This window comes from Zalophus californianus, chromosome 1 (genome assembly GCF_009762305.2).
Source record: "Zalophus californianus isolate mZalCal1 chromosome 1, mZalCal1.pri.v2, whole genome shotgun sequence".
Taxonomy (NCBI): Eukaryota; Metazoa; Chordata; class Mammalia; order Carnivora; family Otariidae; genus Zalophus; species Zalophus californianus.
Window position 1 is genome coordinate 45,580,600 of NC_045595.1, and position 22,294 is coordinate 45,602,893.

Consider the following 22,294-nt stretch of genomic DNA (forward strand, 5'->3'; position numbering starts at 1 on the left):
AATAGAACAGAAGTGGGGGGAGGAGATATAGCAAATGTGTAGGCAAGAACCTAGAACCTTTATTAGGCTTCCTTCAACTCTCTCACATGATAAGTGGGGGGGGGGGGGCGGGGAACAAAGCTGGATGAATTTATAGGAACAAAGGAAGGTCTCTTCTAACCCTGTGATCTGTACTGAGAAAATCCAATCTTGTCCACTTTTTCTATGACGCATCAGTTGTTCTTTATACTTGTTAAGGCAGCAGATTATTATTAGTACTATGGAAAATATTGAACCGCAGTTATTCTCAGGAATATCTTGCTGCTTAAGCTTAAATGTCACAAGGTATTTGATCATAGATAGATACCAACAGGGCAGGCAAAGTTCTATAGCCTGGAAAGCAAAGGGCATAAAGAAATGACAGAGGTAGGCACAACACAGATCTGAGGATGGCACAGACAGATAATACATTCTTTCTGAGAATGGTTATTTGGCTTTAGAATGTGGCTTATAACGCTCGAATTGTCTTCCTTCACTTGTTCAGCTAAGACAGCCATTTGCAGCCTTGGTTATAACATTTCCTTACCAATCATTTGATAAAGTAGCAAATAAGAGAGTTCCAGCACCTCTTTGGTAATAGAAGTTCTCACCCTTTCTCACACCTTGCCTCCCTATGAAAATAAATTAAGTATATCTGAATGGGCCTTCCCAAGGATCTGTTCACAATAAAAGCAAAAAGGAAAAGTGTGACTCACTCTATTTTAAGTATCTTTAAAATGTGACTGATTCATAGAGTCAAAACACCTGATGTTGAAAGAATCTTCTAAAGTCACTTAGATTTAGCCACTTAAGGTAGAATAATGATAGGCATATTGAGTAAAAAGACCAAGGTAAATTTCTTTTCTCCTTCCTTCATTCCTTTCTAACTTTCTTTCTAGTAATGAGGTTTCATTAACTCAGGCACACTGTGTACACAGAATAACTAGAATTAAGCTGACAAAGTGTTACTGAGCAGAGAGCTAACTCTAGCAAATAGATAAGGGTGGTTTATAATCACATACCAATCACCCATCATTACTTCTGTACACATGGATTTAGGATGTCCTAGAGGATTTGAAGGTACTGTGCGTTTTTCAGGTCCTTATAAGCCTATATGGCCCCTGGGTTTGCTAGCCACTTTTCTTTCCTTCCATACATAGGACAAAATCTCTTTTGATCCAGACTCTGCTCCTAAAATTCTGAATTAATGATGTCCATGCAATGCAAGTTTCAATGTGCATGGATTTCTGTCTATATGTCCCCCTTGCTTTGCTTTCAGCCTAGCCTCTCTCCTGAGCTTCACCCATTTCCAGTTCTCCACTGCAAGTCTTCAAACTAGAAAACTTGTAACTTGTACCCTCTTATGCACAGATTTTTGAAAGGCTATGTGGGCATGAACAGTTTCAAGGGAATACTTTTCCCTAAAACTCATCGCCTAAGAAAGCATTATGCTTATTGCCCTTCCATCTCCCCCTACCCCATTTTCTCTTTTTACAAAAGAAAGGCAATTCTCTCATCTATGATTCTTGCTATCATAAGATTAATCAGGTGGTTTCCAATTCTTTGCTTTCAATGAATTTGAAGAATTTAATGAACATGCCACTAACACATCATTAAAATGAGTTTGATGATAGATTATATGATTCTTGGCATATATCTTTAAAGGTGTTCATAGCACTGAGTATCATTGCCATTAAAAAAAAAGAGAAGTGACAATGAACTGATGTTGCATCATGCCTCAGTCTAACAATAAGTAATTCTTATCCTCAATAGTGGAGCTAATTAAAAAAGAAAATCGGCCCCAATTATCTCATTAAAAGATGCATTTCCAATACAATTCTATTTAGTGTTTATTGAAATCTCTATTATGGGTATTATGTGATCAATTGTCTACTAATTGTAACAAGTAGTTTAATACAGAAGAAATTTTTAACATTTAGATTTTATAGATACAAAAAATCCTAATCTATAAATTCAAATTAAAAAATGCTAATCTTTTTTAAAATATGAATTTATATGCACATTTGTGTGGTAACTAAGCAAATAGATCAATAAAAGCTTTCAAAAGAAAAACGTATCACTTTAGGATAAAATTCTGTGGGAAAGTAGAATGGAAATGTGGGTTCAATGAGAAAAAGCAATAATGTATAATTTTTTTACTATGTAAGAAAATCTTCCTCAAGTATATTTTATATAGATCTATCTTTTATATAGATTTTTATATAAATAGATCAAATCACTATGGTTTATAGGTCCGGGGTATGATACATTTAAAAGAGAGATGTAACATTTTCTTTTAAAATATGAATAGTGACAGCATACTAGAAATCATATCCTTTGTTATTGTTTAAAGCAATAAACAAAATGAAAAATATTAGATATCAACTCACAACTGTGCAAGAAGATAGCTTTTCAAAACAAAACATTTGAAGAAACAAAAACATTACGAGTCCTCTGCTCTTGAAACTTGCTACTTAAAGGTGGTCCTTGGACTCCATCAAGATCACCTGGGACCTTAGAACTACAACTCTCAGGCCCCACCTGCTGAATCAGAATCATTTCACTAAGATTCCCGAGGGATCCATATGCCACTGAAGTTTAAGAACTGCTGTAGAAGATTTCTTCACCTGGACCATCTCTCAAAGTTAATGTATTATCCCCTTAACCTTCAACATTTCTTCCACTGTTTTCCATCCCAGAAAATTGCATCAGTTTTCAGTGAACCCTGGCTAGAAATCTCAGAATCATCCCTGAAGCTTTCTCCTTACATACTTACTCCATCACTCTTCACAACCAGTCAGTAAAGATTTACTTTCTTCATTAGTCACTGTGAACCAGGCAATGAAGATAGAAAATTAAATAAGCTCTATTCTGGCCTGCCTTGAGCATCTGTCTTCCAGTGCCCTCTCTGGTGGACGGCCTCTAACATGATCCCCACTGTTCCCTGCCTTCTGGTCCTCACACCTTTTTATAATCTCTTCCTCTTGAGTGTGTGTCGGGATGCCTCTGTGACTTGCTTCTAACCAATACAATACAGCAAAATAGGTCACTCCTAGCAGTCTTGTTCTGGAGTCTATCTCTGTATTACTGGTCTTGGAGAAGTGAGCTGAGAGGTTGTAAATTGCATACAGAGAAGGCCACATGGCAAGGAACTGAGGGAGGCCTCTAAGAGCTGAGAGCAGCCTCTGGCTGATAGCCAACAAAAATACTGAATCTCCCAGAACTATAGCTGCAAACATAAATAAATACAAATATTCTGCCAATAACCTGAGAGAGCTTAAAGCAGATTCTTCTCCACTCCAACCTCCAGAAGAGAATGCAACGCGGCCAACACCTTGATTGCAATCTTTGAGAGACCCTGAACCAAACTAGGAAGGAACCCAGTCAAGCCATTCATGGGCTTGGGGATGTGAGGTAACACACAGAAACTGTGCAACACTAAATGTGTGTTGTTGTAAGCCACTAAATCTGTGATAATTTATTATGCATTATAGAAAACTCTGACAATGCCTTAGCTGGCCAGGTGTGAGAAGACCCTCCTCATTGCCTTTCTTCAGTCTCTCTCCCCTCTTCATCAAGTTTGACAGTGCTAGCAGAGTAAATGAAAAACAAACCTCACCCTGTGAAATCCATGCTTAGAACAACACTTGAAGGCCTAGAAAAAAATGCTTATTATATCATAAATTTTCAATAAATATGTGTTGAATGGGTGACAATATAAAAGCAGTAAGAAGTTAGTTGTTTATAACACAATCTTAAGCAAAAGATGAATCAGTTTTAAAAGACACAGTGCAGACCCTCAAGATGCAACAAGTGCATGTAGCAAGGCAGATAATGAGGCTGAGGTAGTGGATATTCTGCTTTAATTTTTGCTTTGTAGCTATTCTTTGCCTTCTTTGGAAAGTCATCTCTCATACCTAGCTATCCCTTTCTTTAATAACAAAAATAGGTAATTTTCTGTAAGTGCCTAATTTATGCATTTTAAAACCATGTTCTATTTCCAATTGCAGGGAGAAGGGAGCTTTTTATTCACTGAACACCGGATATCCTACTGTACATTTCACTGGCTCCCAGTGAAATTTGGGGATACAGCACATGCCCAGCGTACACATCCCCCAGAGACACACTTCCTCACAGCAAAGGAACTTTCACATTTCCCTCTGTTTTTGCTTTATTCATTCACAGAGAGCTCTGAGTATTGCCAAGTTCAAAATGTGTTGCTAAGAGACCAACTTGCCTTGGGATAAGGAGCAGGAATCAAAGGCAACTTGCAATGGTTTCATTATTGACTCATTTATCAACCTTGGAAGACCTAGGGCTGCTCTACCTCTTGGTTTCTCCAAATGGTAATTAGAAAAAATTGTAACAGTGGATGTTCTGTGCAGGGATATGTTCCTATTTGTTCCCATTGTGACAATGCGACACTGGGCAGTACCTACAAGCCCCACCTCCTGTCTTAGCTCTGTCCAATCCATGGTGCACACCAATGCCAGGTTAAATTTCACATAGCACACTTCTCATCTGTCTGTCCTTACACTCACACCAAAGTCTTTCATTGACTCTCAAGGCATTAAGTCTCCGTTCTAACTGTTCAATGAGAACAGATCCTTTAGGATCTGGTCTTATACTTCTGCTGACACAGTCTGCCTACCCTGCATGTTCCCTGTACCTCAGCCACCTGGCTCACTAGTTAACCCATGTCTTCCCGTCCCAACATTCTTTTTTTTTTTTTTTTTTTTGCTGCCATATTGGCTGGTTTAGAATGAAGTCCTCTGATGTTTCTGCCGATTGGAATTTTCCCCATCCTTCAAAGCCTTTGAGATGCCTTCTGGACACCATGTTCTTAAACAGAAGTAATCTCCCTCTCCCTTAATTCCTGTGATTGTGTACATTCCCTTTTGGAGATCGCTGCTTTCTCCCCCTTCCCCTCCGCCACCCCAGTTAGTCTATTGAGCTCCTTATTTATAGGCACTGGGTTCCATAACTGTGTCCCACATGACAGCTTACAAAAGCAGATATTTAATTTGTTTATCAAATAATAATGGCTAACATTTGTTGAGTGTCTCATACAAGAGTTTATGCTAAGTATACTACATGCATTACCTTATTTACTCTTCATTATAACCCAAAGGGGTACTGTTATTAACTCTACTTTACAAATTAGGAAACTGGGGTTCTAAAAAGTTCTAAACTAGCTCAGGGTCACAGTCACATAGCTTTTAAGTGACCAAGTCAAGATACGATTAGAAATTTGTATGACTCTACTTCCTTTTTACTGTTGACTTAGGTATGTTTGGAGGCTTAAAACAAAAGTTCTGAAAAGCCCCTAAAATTCTCCTGAAGAAAATGATAAGGACCACATCATTTGTAACAAATTTAATTTTTTTTCTGGGCCATCTCATTCACTGTTGGTCAGAGTGTATGCTGGTATAATCCCATTTCAGTGCATTTGGATATCATTTTCAAATTTTTCAATGTGCATCTGATTCAATTAAGTTAGGATCTCATTTGAGGGTATGTAACAGGAAAAAAAATGTAGCAGCTGAAACAAGATAGAAATGTTATTCTCTTTATGTAAAAGAAACCCAGAGGAAGCCCTCCAAGGCTACTATGGTGGCTTTAAGTTATCAGACACCCACAGTTCTTCAGTCTTACTACTCCCCTGTGTCCTTCGCATGCCACCTCATGATCCAAGAGGATTCTCAAATCCAGCCAATATAAAAGAGGAAGGGCAAAAGGAAGTTTGCTCTTCTCTTAGTAAGGAGACTTCTTAGAAGAATTATATAGCAATTGAGTTCATATTTAATTAATTGCAAGTCACACAGCCATACATAGCTACTCTAGAGTCTGGGAAATGTGGTGTTTCGTTGGATATACTGCTGCCAGGAATAAATGTAAAGTTATGTTATTAAAGAAGTAGGGAATCATGGATATTTAAAGACAACTAGCAATCTCTGCCCTGTATCAAAATAGGATTTCCACTTCTAGAAACTAGTTACACAGGTATCAAAGACATATGCATAAGGATAGTTAGTACAGCACTGTTTAAAATAATCAAACATAAGAAATAATTCTAAAATCTTTAAAGATTGGATAAAAGAATTATGGCATGGCAATACAATGTGATAATGCTCTGTGTACAAACATGGTTGAAATATATGGTTAAGTGAAAAGCAACTTGGGAAACAGAGTAGAGCATGATCAAATTTTTTAATAAATATAGATGAATAAATATAGTTCATGTTTTGATTTACTTTATATACTTCTGTATTGTTTTAAACATTTTCACCCATGAATCTCTATTACCTTTACAATCATTTGTTTTTCAGTTAAAATTTTCTTTATAAAAAAAAAATCCTTAACCTTAGGATCATTTATAACCCTTAATATAATTTTTCTTGTCATTCCTCCTGCTTCTGCCTTATTTCTTAATTCAGAGGATCAGCCTTATAACGCTTCCCACTTGAGACTATTATGAAATTGCTTTTTAACCACTCTTCAGGAGTTACTCCTGAGTTTATCACTGCCTCCTCTTCCCTTAGACTGCCTGTCCCCTTAGGCTGTTTTGATGCAGGCTCAGGAAACACTTAGATTCACAGCTCCATAATGGAATTTCATTATCAAGGAAGTTTGGAAAATGCTAAGTTAGAGTAAAATAAATTTCCTTTCTACAGACTATTTTAGAGCCTTAATAGTGAAAGAGTGTTGCAATCTACAAGAAAGGAATATGCAATAATATGCAGTGTTTAGCAAGAACTTTACCAGAAGGAACCCTTTCTTTCTCTAATAGAATTCCACCTTCAGCAAATTCTGTTCCAGAAAAAAACAGGCAAATCACCCAAAACACACACACTCTTAGTGGTCCAACCTTGTCAACCTTTCTATCTCCCAGCATCATTAGCTCACCTCCTTTTCCTCCATCTTCACAAACCCCTGGAGGTTTTCCAGACACACTGATTTTTGGTCCAAATTTCCCACACTTTGCATTTGACAAATTTCTACTTCTCCTTCAACCCTCTACTCAAAATTTAGCCCCTCCAGGAAGCCTTCCTTGCTTACCTTCTTACCTCTCCCACCTGCCACATTTTCCCATAGTTTTCTGTACGTTGACCATAATACTTGCTCCTCTGTACGTAGTGTCTAAATCCCTTACCAATCTCTACCATTAGAACACAAATCCCTCCACTATGAGGGCTTATCCAAACGCAGAGAAAGAGAATATAGAATGGTGGTGTTTACCATCAGGCAGGAGGATGGGGGAAATGAGGAAATGTTGATCAAACGGTACAAACTAAAAGTTCTAGGATGAAAAATGTACACTGGGGATCTAATATATAACATGATGATTATAGTTAATAATACCATCTATAGTTGAAATTACTAAGAGGGTAAATCTTAAATGTTCTCAATACAAAAAGAATGGTAATTATATGATGTGATGGATGTGTTAGCTAACCCTATGGTGGTAGTCATTTTGCAATATATAATTGTATCAAATCAACATGTTGTACACTTTCAACTTATACAAAGTTATATGTCAATTATGTCTCCATAAAGCTGGGAAAAATATGAACAGAAAATTTGTTATTAATAAATACATCCTAGCAATGGAGAAAAAATAAAATTTATAATAAGAAAAAATATTTTTATGTCATAATACAAAAGCTTATGTATCATTTTCTTGTGAATAGTTTTAGATGAATACGGATGCAATTAATAACATATAATGTCTTTCTTTAGAATAAATTACACAGTGCAGAGTACTAACCACTACAGGATCAAGGCAAGCTACTGGGTATTCTCGAATAAGCTACAAAAAAGAGAAATTCAGTATTATTTTCCAGCTAGTAGAAAAATTATTTAAAAAGTAAGAAATTCAGGAGTTCTTTACATGAAGGAAGTCCCATGACTGAAAACACACTTTAAAAATGGCTTCAAAATTTCAAATGGCTATCATGAAATAAAAAATAGTATCTCTAGTTTGAGTTGAATATTTATTTCTCATAATCATAAGTACTGCTCAATTTTCCCAATTAGAGTATAAAATACGTGTTGTTCCCATTGATATAAAGAACCTGTCAGCAAATGTGTGGGATGTAGTTATGGATTGAATTGTTTCTCCTAAAAAGATATGTTGAAGTCCTAATCCCCAGTACCTGTGAATGTGACCTTATTTGGAAATAGGGTCTTTACAGATATAATCAAATTAAAATGAGGTCATACTTGCTAGAGTGGGCACTGATCCAAGATGGCTTACGTCCTTCCAAGAAGAGGAGAGACACAGACACACAGGAAGAATGCCATGTGAACACGGATGCAGAGATTGGAGTGATTCGCCTGCAAGTCCAGGAATGTCAAGAGTTACTGCAGTAGCAGAAGCTAAGAGAAAGGTATGGAACAGATTCTCTCCTCTGGAGCCTTCAGAGAGAAAGCACCACCCTGCTGACACTCTAATTTCAAATTTCTGGTCTCCAAAACTATACAAGAATAAACTTTTACTGTTTGAAGCCACCAAGTTTGAGGTACTTTGCTACAGCAGCCTAGGAAACTGATACAGATGTTTACTGTTCCATATAATTCATTTAAACCAGTGGCTCTCAGACTGACCCCAGGTTCCATTTCTCCAGCATTTAGTTTTGTAGATCTGGGGTAAAGTCCAGAAATGTGTGTGGTTAATAAGTTCCTCTGGTAATTCCAATAATGATGGATCACACAAAAATTTTTACAAAACACCCATTCAAACTACCAAAGTGTTTTTCTTTTTCTCTGGCTTTTATCAAAAGCCAGGCACTTTCTCCTGTACTTTTCCACAAGTATTCTGGAGAACAAAAAGCAAACACGTGAGTTTGATTCAATACTAACTCAAAATGGCCAACAGTGATTTTAATGAGAAAGCAATACTAGCTGAGCTGAAATACCATGTCGCAAATTGTAGACCAGAGGGAAAAGAGTTAGTGAAATAACTCCCATTATATAGATTATATAGGGGGAAAAATGGAAATTCTGACAGATTCTTATCTTACACCAAAACAAGCAGGTGTTGCAACAATGCAAATGATATGTGTTGCCAAACCATTTCCCTTTTGTTAAGGTGGCTCATTTTGAAAGTTTTAGTGTGTCCCCTTGCTTACAGAACATCTGCAGCACAGTTCACAGGAAAGTGGAGGATACTCAGAGTTCATCTCCCTATCTTTTTCTTTTTTTTTTTTAACATATAATGTATTATTTGTTTCAGAGGTACAGGTCTGTGATTCAACAGTCTTACACAATTCACAGCGCTCACCCTCCCCAATGTCCATCACCCAGCCACCCCATCCCTCCCACCCCCCACCACTCCAGCAATCTTCAGTTTGTTTCCTGAGATTAAGAATTCCTCATATCAGTGAGGTCATATGATACATGTCTTTCTCTGATTGACTTATTTCACTCAGCATAATACCCTCCAGTTCCTAGAAAGGGGGGTGGGGGGATGGGTTAGCCTAGTGATGGGTATTAAAGAGGGCACGTACTGAATGGAGCACTGGGTGTTATACGCAAACAATGAATCATGGAACACTACATCAAAAATTAATGATGTAATATATGGTGATTAACATAACATAATAATAAAAAAAAAAAGTGGAGGGCACTGGGGGCTCATCAGTTGTGCTGCTTTGACCAATCCCTGACTTAGAAGCCCAAACCCTGATTTAGCAGCCCAGGCTTAGAACTTGGCCTACATCAAATTATCTGCCTGAAACTAGTGCAAGCAACTGATCAAAATCTTAAAAATATGAGAATCATGTTTAGTGGAAGCTGGTTAAAGCTCAGTGTCAGTTCTCTTGGGACCTGGATCTTGGGACTGATTGGATCAGTTGATGTCACCATCCGAATCAATAGGTAAATTAGTCTTGATGAATAAATCACAGGATTTGGAGTGCAGGACATGCCTTAGCTGTCTCTACTTCATGCGGGACTAGGCCCAAGTTATTTAACTTCTCTGAACCTCAGCAGCCCCATCTACAAAATGGTGATAACAATTACTAATCTCCCAAGGGCTATTTGGAGGTTGAATAAAGCAGTATATGAAAAATTATCCATATAGTATTAGTTAATATAGGTAGGTAGCCACATATATTTTCTTTGGCCATAGACTATATCTTTAGCTCTAGGTGCCTGCTTCACACTGTGAGCTCAAACACCAGATAAGAGACTGAATCTACCTGCACAACCCACCACCATGATTGTTCCCAAAAGAGCTTGTGCTGTGGCTAGCAGATGCATCATATATCACAGTGGCTACCTTGGACAGTAGAAACCCTCTGTAATTATCCATTGTGACAAAATGGGTAGTTTATCAATTAATAAAAAATACTGATGAAATTGGAAAATTCTTAAAAATTATGCATACATACCTTAAATTTTTATTTTAACTTAAAATGTACAAATTGGATCCATTCCTAAGCTTTTGATGTAGGCCAAGTTTTGTTGCTGTGATTGACTTTAAATTGATCCAGTGATCAGAGTTCATATTCTCTCTTATATAAACAACTCAAACAATGCATCATCTACAATGATTTCCAGGTTTGCTTTTTTTTTTTAAGATTTTTATTTATTTGTCAGAAAGAGAGAGCACAAGCAGGGGGAGCAGCAGAGGGAGAGGGAGAAGCAGGCTCCTAACTGAGCAAGGAGCCCGATGTGGGACCCGATCCCAGGACCCTGGGATCATGACCTGAGCCGAAGGCAGACGCTTAACGACTGAGCCACCCAGGCGTCCCTCCAGGTTTGCTTTTTATCAAGCAGAGCGAGAACGTACATACTTTTGTGAAACCATCCGAGTGCAGACTCTTTCTAGTTTTATGATCCCCTCTACCCCCAAGGCGTTCAGAGTTGTTATGGCCACATGTGATTCAACAGCACTCTCAGCAACTCAAACTTACTCTTTCCAAAACATGTATGTAAACAAAAACTCTCTTTTTGTACTTATATTAAATCAGTCGTGAAACATTTAATTGAAATATGTGATTACATAACAAATAGAACTTGCACAAACAGATATGGGCAGCAACAACACAACTGCCCCTTGGCAAATAGGCAACTGCAATAGAGGGAACAGAAGAACCAGGAAGAAACAGAGAGCAGCCCACCAGTTGGAAGCCATCCACATTCTCTAGGTATTAGGCAATATGTTCTCCATAAGGTATAGAAGCACTGATTAATCAAATAATGGGAGGAGGAGATTGGTTAACAGTTTCTGATGGCAGCAATTTATCTAATAGAGAAGCTCTAAATACTAACAAAGAGAGACTCTGGGGCCAGGCAAATTAGTATGAACCAAGAGCAGTCTTGTTGCAGGTCTGGGAACTGCTCTCATAAGGTAGGCAGAGATCTCTAGGGTTATTTGTAAGTTCTACTTTAAGAAAGAGCTCATTTCATCAGCTCCTTGAATATTCAGAAACTCAGCCCCTGATGAAGCCTCTGTACATCTTGAGCCAGGAAGAAAGAAAGCCCTTAAGCATCCTTAAAAAAAAAAAAAAAAAGTCTCAGGGTGTCTGACTATCAGCACTGGCAGGCAGCTGAACCTCTCTTCCTTGATTGAAGACCTTGCTGCAGTCCCCTGGAGGAAACCCCCTTGCTTTAGGTCAGAGCACGCACTCTAACTCAGAGCTGACTAGCACTCTCAGGACAGCTTCTTCAACAAACAAACATCACCAGAATCAATGACGAGAGCAGTGGCAACTAACAACTATAAAGCTCTTTCCCATGACCAGGTATGACACTAAATGCTGTATAGACATTTGCTTATCTATCTATGCTTTACAATATCTCTATGAAAATACCTTATTAGCCGCATCTCACAGACAAGATCAGTGAGTATCAGGAGGTCGAAATCTTATGAACATACAGCTTGTAAAAAGAAGAGCTTGGATTTAAACCAAGTTTGTCTTACAATAGGGCAAAGGTCGTTAATTACATGACAGAATAAAGACCAGAGAAGGGGACTTTTCATGGGTGTGATGATTTACAGGCGCATGTTGTGATTTTAAGAGTAACAGTTGTGAATATTTAAATGGCATTCCTGAAGGTAGAGAGAAGCTTAAACTTCCAAATTGCCAATGCAGATGATACAAAAAGGCTTTAGAGAGAGTATATGGGGCAGACAGTGGTCAATATCAGTTTCCTGTTGAGGAAATGTGGGCTAATTTGTTTGGGATGATGATGACATAATGGGAGATGAAGTTGTAAGAAGGGAAAGAAGCAGGGGAGTCATTGTTCAATATTAGGCAGACAACTAGCCCTTCCAATTTACTTTTTTTCTAGTTCTACCTGAGATAATCCCATTAAAAAATATTGTCCTAAGATATCACCTATGTGGCAGGCCAAACTGTGGCCTCTAAGCATTTATTAGCATATAGTACATCTCTCCCACTATGATCAACAGGGTGAACCCTTATCCCTGGCCCACACTAATGGTTAAGTTAGAATGCTTTGGAAAATGTTTGACTCTATTTGAAGAAAATTCATACATATATTATATCACTTCCTTTCTCCAACATGCCAGTGGGATATTGGGAGAGAAGGTATTAAATCAGCATCTCAACTTTAGCAAAGACAAGATTCACTCAAATTCACAAAGACTTATAAATACTAGAACCAGTTACTTTCTGTAAGTTTTCTCTTGGTTGGGAATAAGACAAGAGGGCATACCAGGAGTTAAAAAACAAAAAACAAAACAAAACAAAACAAAATTGACCCAAATTGAGTATTTCCTGCCAATATTCTTCAAAACCAAAAAACTAGACCTGAATAATCAAGAGATGATCATGTTAATATTTTGAGATACTTGGTTGAAAGGTATAGTTTAGAAATTTAGTCTCATTATCATTCATTCATTAAATACATGTCTTTTAAACACCTACTGTGTATAAAATGCTAGACATTAGGCACAAAGTGGTAAATAAAAGTACAAGAGCCCTACCTGCAATCTCTCAGCTATCTGCTCTGCACTGTTGCGCTTGTACTAAGAGGTCAAATTCTCCAAGGCAGGTCCATGGCCAGCCTATAAGGCATCCATTAACCTCTTGGAAGTTCAGACAGAGTTTTGGTTATTTGCATGTTTATTTTTCTAAGGAATGGGTTCATAGCTTTTATTCATTTCTCCAGTTCTTAACTTTAAAAGTTAACAACCAATAGTGGGGCGCCTGGGTGGCTCAGTCGTTAGCATCTGCCTTCAGCTCAGGTCGTGATTCCAGGTCCTGGGATCGAGCCCCACATCGGGCTCCCTGCTCAGCGGGAAGCCTGCTTCTCCCTCTCCCACTCCCCCTGCTTGTGTTCCCTCTCTCGCTGTCTCTCTGTTAAATAAATAAAATCTTTAAAAAAAATAAAATAAAAGTTAACAACCAATAGTAAAAGAACCATGACTGAAATAAAGTAATAAGGAGTTATTATCAATGAAGGCCCACACTCCTCCCCTCCATGCCTCTCCATTCCCCCCAATTTCTGGTTACATTGTGACAAATCCCAGTAGCCATTAGGATGTAATGGGGTGATATTTGCCTTGTAATCTCTAAAGTACTATGTATAAATAATAGTTAATGTTATGGTCATTATTACTCAATTTGTAGGTTTCTTCTTCTAACAGTTTTAAAGAAAGACAAATATTTAATGACGTGCCACTGTGTTCCAAAGACACCACCTTACAACACAGGTCATTTATGAAATGAGGAAAGAGTGACTCAGCACTCAAGCTACCATGCTGGTCAATTAGTTTGATCTTCTTTCCATTTTCTATCTTTCTTTTCTTCCATCCTGTCTGCATATCCTTTTTAAAAATTAAAAAAATACTGGAAAACTTGGGGTTTCTGAGGGATTTCTTTAAATGGCTATTAATTCTGGATGTTTTAAAATGGTATTATGTGTGCATCCTGAGGCTAAATGGGACCAAGTGGATTTTATGAATATAATAAATAAATAAAAATGCATTTCCACAGAGCTGGAAATAGACACTTAGGTTCCAAGACCTTTTGAGGAACTAAGAGAAATTAATGTTTTTCATCATAAGAACCCTGGTCACAGTGTACAGACTGCATCCTGAATTGTACAATGGTCGGCTGGGTTTTATTCTCCTCCTTCATTTGATATTACACTACAGTTAAAAACCTGAAGAATTTAAGCAAGCACTGTCAGATAATTGCAGCCTTTGAAGACTGAGACCCAGTAGCTCCCTCCCTCCCTCCTTCTCTCTGTCTTTGCTTACCCCAGCTTACATTTCCAGACTTCTTCTCCTATAAAGATGACTTATTTTTTTAAAATAATTGCACTTATTTTGACTAGTCTGGCTCTTTTAAGACAGTTTAGTTTTATTCATTGCAAAAGCATTTTGGAAATCATCTATTTGTTTCCTCTACCCCAGCACACACACTATCAATTCATCTTCTGGTTATGAAAGGAATAAACATCTCACAGGAATCCTCTGTTTTCAAAGTCATCTAGGTATGTCATATCTCTAGGTTTTTCAGGATTTAAAGCAAAGTATATCTAGAGAAAGTATTCCTGTCTTCTGTTGCTGTTAAATTCAAAGGGAACACGATGATTTGGCTTTGCAGAACATGAGCATCTCCCTTCCTCTGACAGCTCTAGTAATAATGCCTGGGTTAGAAGTAAGATCCTTACAACGTGAAAATCAAATTCTATATAATCCGCTTACAGGGGAAGCAAATTAAAAGCTATTTTTGATATTTTTTGAGCCCAACACATGGTCTCCTCCACAAATGAAATTTGACACTCAATCCATTCCTACCACTGACCTGAGGAATATAAGTCTGCCAAGAAGCTTAAAATTTGCTAACAAGTCTACATGAGCAATGGGCTGTCCAGTCCAAATGTAAGATTCTAAACAGCTTACGCTTTCTAAACAAAATCTGTTTTCTATTTTCTGTTGGTAAGTAATTTCCCTGCAAATCACTTAAGCATTCGAGTTTACTGCATTATCTCAAAACGGCATTAACTTTCAGCGCCTCTCTCTCTCTCAGTTATAAAATATTACAAAGTCAAGTCTGAGCCAAAAAGCTGAAGCCTGCCTGGAAGCAGCTCTGGTGAGATGCCATTTGTTGTTGTTGTTGTTGTTGTTTTTGTTGTTGTTGTTACAACCTCTCTTGGAGGAGGAAGCAGATGATGCTTTAGTCTCCCTCACGATGACTGTCTGCAAGAACACTGCAAGTTGTATTGCTACAAACCACACTAGCCACTTAGAAGGGGGGGGGGTGGATTCTTTGAACCAAGTGGAAAATTACCTGGAGACATTAAAGACTTATTCTCTCTTTTGGCATTAGATACTCAGGCAAATGTTTCTAATTGATATAGCCTAATGGTTAAAAGTGCAGATTTTGCCATCAAACAAGCTGCGTTCAAACTTCATTAGGTGGTTGTGTGGCCTTGGGCAGGATACTAAACCTTGCTGTGTATGGTCTTTTATTTGATGATGTGAAAGTAAGAACAGTATCTCTCCCATAGTCATTGTGAGGATTAAGTTATATAATGCTATAACCCCCTCCTTCTTGGACTATCTTTGGAAACTGGATATTCTCCAGCTTTATTACACCGAGCTTGAGATCTTTCCATATCTGGCTTTTGCCCATAAAAAGTGAGGTGCAGGAAAGACTACTTACACATCCAGAAAAGCTGTCAGCCCAAGCATTTCCCTAAATGGAAATGATTTCCTCCTCCGAAGGAATTCTACTTTCAGCTTTAAAATGGAATAAGTAAAAAGGGGCAGTGCATAGCTCGTGTTAAGTTCTCAGCAAATGTGAACTGAATCTGAGACTGTAGCTGGCCTGCTTTTGTTTCTTCAAATTCTTGGTACAAAATCTTTTTGCCACTATTCAAAGAATCAGTCATCTGGCTGTCTACCACCTCCTGCCTTTCTGTAGGGAGATGCTCTTCTCTCTGCCTCAGAACTTTTACTGATCATGGTATCTCTGTCATATGTTGGATTTTCTGTTTCCTGCAGACTCTACTGACAGGAATCATAGAGACAAAAAGACAGGAGCAGAGGATATGCATAGGAATCTAGAAATCTACTCTGCAGATAGACAGTATGACATCGAAGAGGTGCTGGATCTCTCCAGTATTCAGACCATACACAAGCCTCTTAAAGGATCAACAGCATGGCCAATATTTTTGCCTTCTTTATTCATCCATGAATGAATATGATAATACCTGGATCCTGAAGGTAGCCTGAGTTTCTTCCCTGCAATGAAAAGAACCTACCTCACATGCTTCCCATTGGACTGAGCATTTTGTCCTCATCACATACACAGCTAACTCTCAGGGAGCACCAGCAGGCTGTATCTGCACTTATTCCTGAAAAGGCAAGAGGCAGGGAACCATGCAGTTGTCTTCAGTTGTGAGCATACACCGGGGCTCCTCTCAGAGGACAAGCAGAGAATGTCAGCTAGCATACATCTTTCCTTAAAACCCATTATTTCCCTATCATGTCTCTAAATAAAAACAAGAACTAAGTGGGAAAAAGTCAGGACCAGAGATAATTGATATGGGGAATCTCTTGCTTGTGGGAATGTGCTGCTCCTAAGTCCTAAGGAACAGTCCACAGACAGAATCACCAGGGAATGTCCTGAGCTGCCTGAGACCACAGAGATCCCTGCACCTTTTTGACAGAGCTCCCCTGCCTTATTCTGAGTTAATTCTTGGGCCCCCGGAAGGGTAAGCTTAGCTTTCACTCATCAACTCTTTGACTTCTTCAGCCATTACCATAGCTTTCTGACCCCTAAACCAACTGGTAATATGTTAGCCTTAGCATATGCCTGCAAACCCTACAACCCAGCTGCTTACAATGATTCAGAGTTCATAACTGTGTTTGGCATATGCTACCTTCTCAGATCCCTCTATGCTTCTCATCTCAACCCTAGAAGAGGATGATATTCCACTTAACTGCTACCCTTGATACCCCTCAGCTACAGATAATGGCTTGTATCCTCCAACCCAGCTCTGGCACCTATAATCAACAGAATCTGAAATTTTTGCATTACTGTACAAGGAATCAGAAAATCCTGGTTTTCATCCTGGATCCATTTTTAAATGATCGTGGCAAGAGTTCCTTGATGTATTACTTTGCTAGGGTCACCATAATGAAATGCCACCACCTGGATGGCTTAGAGAATGTAAATTTATTGTGTCACAGTTCTGTAGGCTAGAAATCCAAGATCAAGGAGCCAGCAGGCTGGCTCTTTCTGAGAGCTCTGAGAAGAGAGAGATGGTCCAGGTCTCTCCTCTAGCTTCAAGAAGCCTCAGGTGTTCCTTAGCTTATAGATGGTCATCTGCCTGTATCTCCTTACATTACTTCCTTCCATGTGTGTTCATGTTCAGGTTTTCCCTTTTTATAAGGACACCAGTCATATTGAATTAGGGGCCCACCCTCCTCCAGTGTGACCTCATCTTAACTATTACATCTGCAATGACTCTAGTTCTAAATAAGATCACATTCTGAGGTACTGGGAGTTAGGATTTCAGTATGTGAATTTGTCTGGGGGACAGAAATCTAATGCAACCCACAGCAGCTGGTAATCCCTGCTTTATCTACTTCCAAGTTGATGTGAGAGAAAATGAATACAAAAGCATTTTGCAAACGGTAAAGTACTACACAAACACAAGGAATTATTAGGACTTAAAATACCTATTGGAATTTGATTTTTGAGACTTACAGAACGTAACCATCCTTTTTTTTTTTAAGATGTATTTATTTATTTATGTGAGAGAGAGCACAGCAGGGTAAAGGTCAGAGGGAGAAGCAGACTCCCCACTGAGCAGGGAGCCCGGACTCTGGGATCATGACCTGAGCCAAAGGCAGACGATTAACTGACTGAACCACCCAGGAACCCCAGAACGTGACCATCCTAATGATTATCCTGTACATAAGAACTGACTAAAAGTGGCCTTGCTACTTCTATAAAACTGAAGCTATTTTTCTGCAAGGGCTGTTTCCTTCTCATTTATTGATTTGCATAAAATGTCACTTAATGGCTTAAATATTTATATTATGTGAACTCAGTAGTAGTTTAATTTCCATGAAATAAAAAGGTGCATTATCTCTTACTGCAGACAGAGTCCTTTTTTTCTAAGCCATTTACATTTCCATCTCGCCAAGAAAGAACTTATGTAAACGGATTAGTACCACGGAAACAAAATATAGTCCTTGAAGGGGAAAATTTGACTGGAAAAAGGGCCTGTGCTCTGAAACTTCCTCCAAAGGCTAAGTTGATAGAGAAACACTTGAAAATCAAACTAGCTGAAATGATAGAGATTCATTATTCCCTCTAAGGAAGAAAGAGACAGGAAGTTTTCTGATTCAATTTCTGTGCCTATCCAAGATGTTAGTATTGGGCCCATCCTCTGCCAGGGGAGGCGATGACAATAATCAATGATTGCTTTCACAGAAAGTAGCTATAGAAATTTTTAACACCTTTGAAAATTATTTTTTAATTGCATGGCATATTAGTTTCCTGTGGCTGTTGTAAGAGGTTACAATTAGTTCGCTGGCTTAAAACAACAGCCTCACATTTCTGGAGGCTACAAGTCCAAAATCTCACAGGGCCATGCTGTCTCCACGGGCTCTAGGGAAGAATCCATTTCTTGCCTCTTTCAGCTCCTGGTGGCTGCCCTAGCATTCCTAGGTTTGTGGTGGCATCACTCCAATACTGGCCTCTGTCTTCACATTGCTTCATCCTCTACGTGACTGTGTCTGCTCCTTGGCCTGAAATCTCCCTCTCCTTCCTCTTGTAAGGACCCTTGGGATGGCATTCGGGGTCAACAGGAGGAATCCAGGGTAATGCCCTCCTCTCAAACTCCTTAACTTAATCACATCTGCAAAGACCCTTTTTCCAAATAAGGTGACAGTCACGGGTTCCAGGGACTTTGGGCGGGGCCGAGAGGTATTTTTCAACTATCACACATGGGTAGAAAAAAGAAGCTTCCAATATATATTTTTGGATCATTAGTTTTCAAGCTGTTTCCAAAAAGCCTTGTAGCTCTGAAACGGAAATGCAGGAAGTACAGAGGAAGGTGAAATGTGACCAAATCTTGAGGTTCCTCTCTGCATCATCTGAACAGCCCTGCTTTTTTCTGCTTGCGACAATGGGGTCCTGTGAGAAATGTCATTTCTAGGAAGAATTCAGTGCCTTCAAAACAAGGCTGAAAGCTACTGTTCAAGATTGGTGATTGTGAAAATGTTTTTGTGGCTACACAAAATTCACATGGAAAAAGAATTTTTTTACACAGAACATAGACTCTCAGCATAGGAGATTCTGAATCATAAGTCTGGAAAGGAACCTTGGAACCTGTATTTTAAGAGATATCAGGGTGACTTGATCTCAGAGCCAGGATCAGGTATCTTACAGCTCCAGGTAAATCAGGATCCTCCTGGGCCCATTCTTGGCCTATTATCTGAAATTGCTGGCAGGAACAAGAAGGGTCTCTTGTACCCTTTAAGAATAAGAGAGGCCTGGAGAGGCTGTTTCTGTGATGTAAACAGTTCAAGGCACTATTTTTAAAGGATTATTGGCATTTGTTTAAAAGCATTACAGTTCCCCCAAAGGAAAAATACTGTATGATTCCACTTATATGTAGTACCTAGAGTAGTCCAAATTCATAGAGATAGAAGGAAAGGTATTTGCCAAGAGTTGAGGAAAGGGAGGAATGGGGAGCTATTGTGTCTTACATCAAAAATTTCAATTTTGCAAGAATGGGTTTGTTCTTTGGTTAGATGGTGATGATGGTAGCACAATGTGCATATATTTAATGGCACTGACCACATTTACAAATGGTTAAGATGGTCAGTTTTACATTGTATATATTTTATCACAAATTTGGAAAATTTTTTAGGAAGCAGCACCATTGTCATGGGCAATGTTGGTGCTCCACTTAGATCCCATAAGATTTCTATTTAACATCTTTATATGCTCTTTTCCTGTATGATTTTGCTTCTAATGACCATCACTGTATCATATCTTTGGAGGGCTCCCCTCAGGCTATTTGAGCCACTCTGCACTTGCAAATGCCTGGAACATGACTGCTTGACCCCTTTCCCAACTGCTCATGGGTGCTCCCTGGTCAGGACAACTCTGAGGCACAGCCTGGGTTCCATAGTTCCCTATGGGATCAGGTTGAAGGTAACTGCTAAAATATTTTGTTGAACTCTCACCTTTGTTTGGCTTCCTCCCATTCCCTGGTTCCTGTTATGCTCACCAGGCTCTCCTCTGGAGCACTTCCTTAATAAATCACTTGTGTGCATGGACACACACACATGCACACGCACCATTACTGTTCCATTTTGACTGAGTCAGTGAGAACAAATCCACGTATAGGACTGACCATACGATTCTTCCATCAAAAAAATATAAAGAATTATCTCTCCTTTCTGGAATTTGTTGAGTTCTTTTTAAATGTACATAAATAGCATGAGGAGGTATATGAAAAAGGCCATAGGAGTGATAAAAATATGTTAAGGCGTTTCAGTGGAGAAAGAAAGTAATTCAGGCTAGAATAGCTCAGGACAGCTGCATGGAAAGATAGGAAGGATTTGGGTAAGTGAAGATTGGAAGATGGCTGCTCAAGAAAAGTAGAAAATGATGCCTGAAGTGATGATGGGAAAATAAAAAATATATATATATGTTCTTGGAAGGGCCAGTAGAGAAACTATGTTGGATGCTATGCCTCCTGAGGCTAACTGGCCTACAGGCATTGCAGAAGAAAGAGTCCTAAGACCAGAAAGTAGTCGGTTACTTTCAGCAGAGCAAGATTCAGACTTAAAGGTGCTCAGCTGGAAGACAAAGAGAAGCTAGGGGCCAGAATTGGTAAGTCACAGCGTCTAGATGCATAGGTATGTTAAGAGACAAAATTCATAACAGATTAGAAATAAAATGAGTTTCTGGGTATTGAAAACATAATTTTAAGAAAAGAGAAAAATTGTTCTTCTATAAATATGAAATTAAAATCTGTCAAAGATCTTATTTAGCTCATTAAAACAATGAGGGAACAAGATGTAAAAAAAAAAAAAAAATGAGTGCAAAGGAGAATCCAGAGAGCAGACACATAGAGACAGTCAGAAACGCTGAAATAAATTTGCTATCAGATGCATCCTTGCAACTCCACTGGGGGGAAAAAGTGCCTCATATTCAATTGAAGAAACCTCTTTTGGCCATTTCAGTCTCTCAACTTTTTCTGACAGTGGTCAAATAATTTGGGGACATGCTGGGTTAAACAAAGTTATCAGTTAACCTCTTCTCAGAGCCTTTAATGGGTAACAAATATTTAGGATCAATAGGAAGAGAATATGGTATGGACCACTTCCCAAATTTATTGGGTCATGGGACCAAACTTTTCTCATGGAATTCTTTTTAAAATTTTCTTTCTTTTTCTTTCTTTCTTTCTTTCTTTCTTTCTTTCTTTCTTTCTTTCTTTCTTTCTTTCTTTCTTTCTTTCTTTCTTTCTTTCTTTTTAGAGAGGGAAAGAGAGAGAAAGGGGAGACGGACAGAGGGAGAGAGAAAGAGAGAATCTTAAGTAGGCTTAGGCATGAAGCCTGACATGGGGCTCAATCTCATGATCTTGAGATCATGACCTGACCAGATCAAGAGTCAGATGCTTAACCTACTGAGCCACCCAGGTGCCCCTAAGATATTATTAAATATCAATATTCTATAGAGCTATTGGGGAACCCTGCACATGAGCACTCTAACCTGCTAGAGATAAACAGAGGAAGAAAAGGGTCAAAGGACATCACTCTCTTTGCGTGAGGATCTTGGGTGGCTGTAAAGGTTTTGTCTCACTGCTGAGTAAGCAAATATCTCCTACAGGTTTGCTGTTAACTTGTCCTTACCTTCTCTCACATCCCTACCTTCCAACCACACTTCATGGTACACAACGCCCTTTCAAAGTAGCACAGGAAAGGCTGAAAGGAATGCTGGAGAAACTATTCTTGTCCCTTTCTCCACCCCACCCCAGACTTTTATATCAACCCAAGTTATTTGTGTCTAGCATGCCTTGGGCTCGATTACAGACCAAGACATTCCTCAAAAGAAAGGAGCCGTGGCTAAGATACAGCTGCCACATATATGTCTGTCAAGTTAGCTGGCTATCTAGAGCCGCTAAGAGCACTGACTAAAGAACGAACAACTGTTCTCATTGGCAGTAAGCTGTTTGGAGACAAAGATAGCTTCTTCCACACTGGCTAAGACAAGAAAGCAAAGGCACCAAACCACTGGAAGTATCTTCTTTCTAGGGTAAA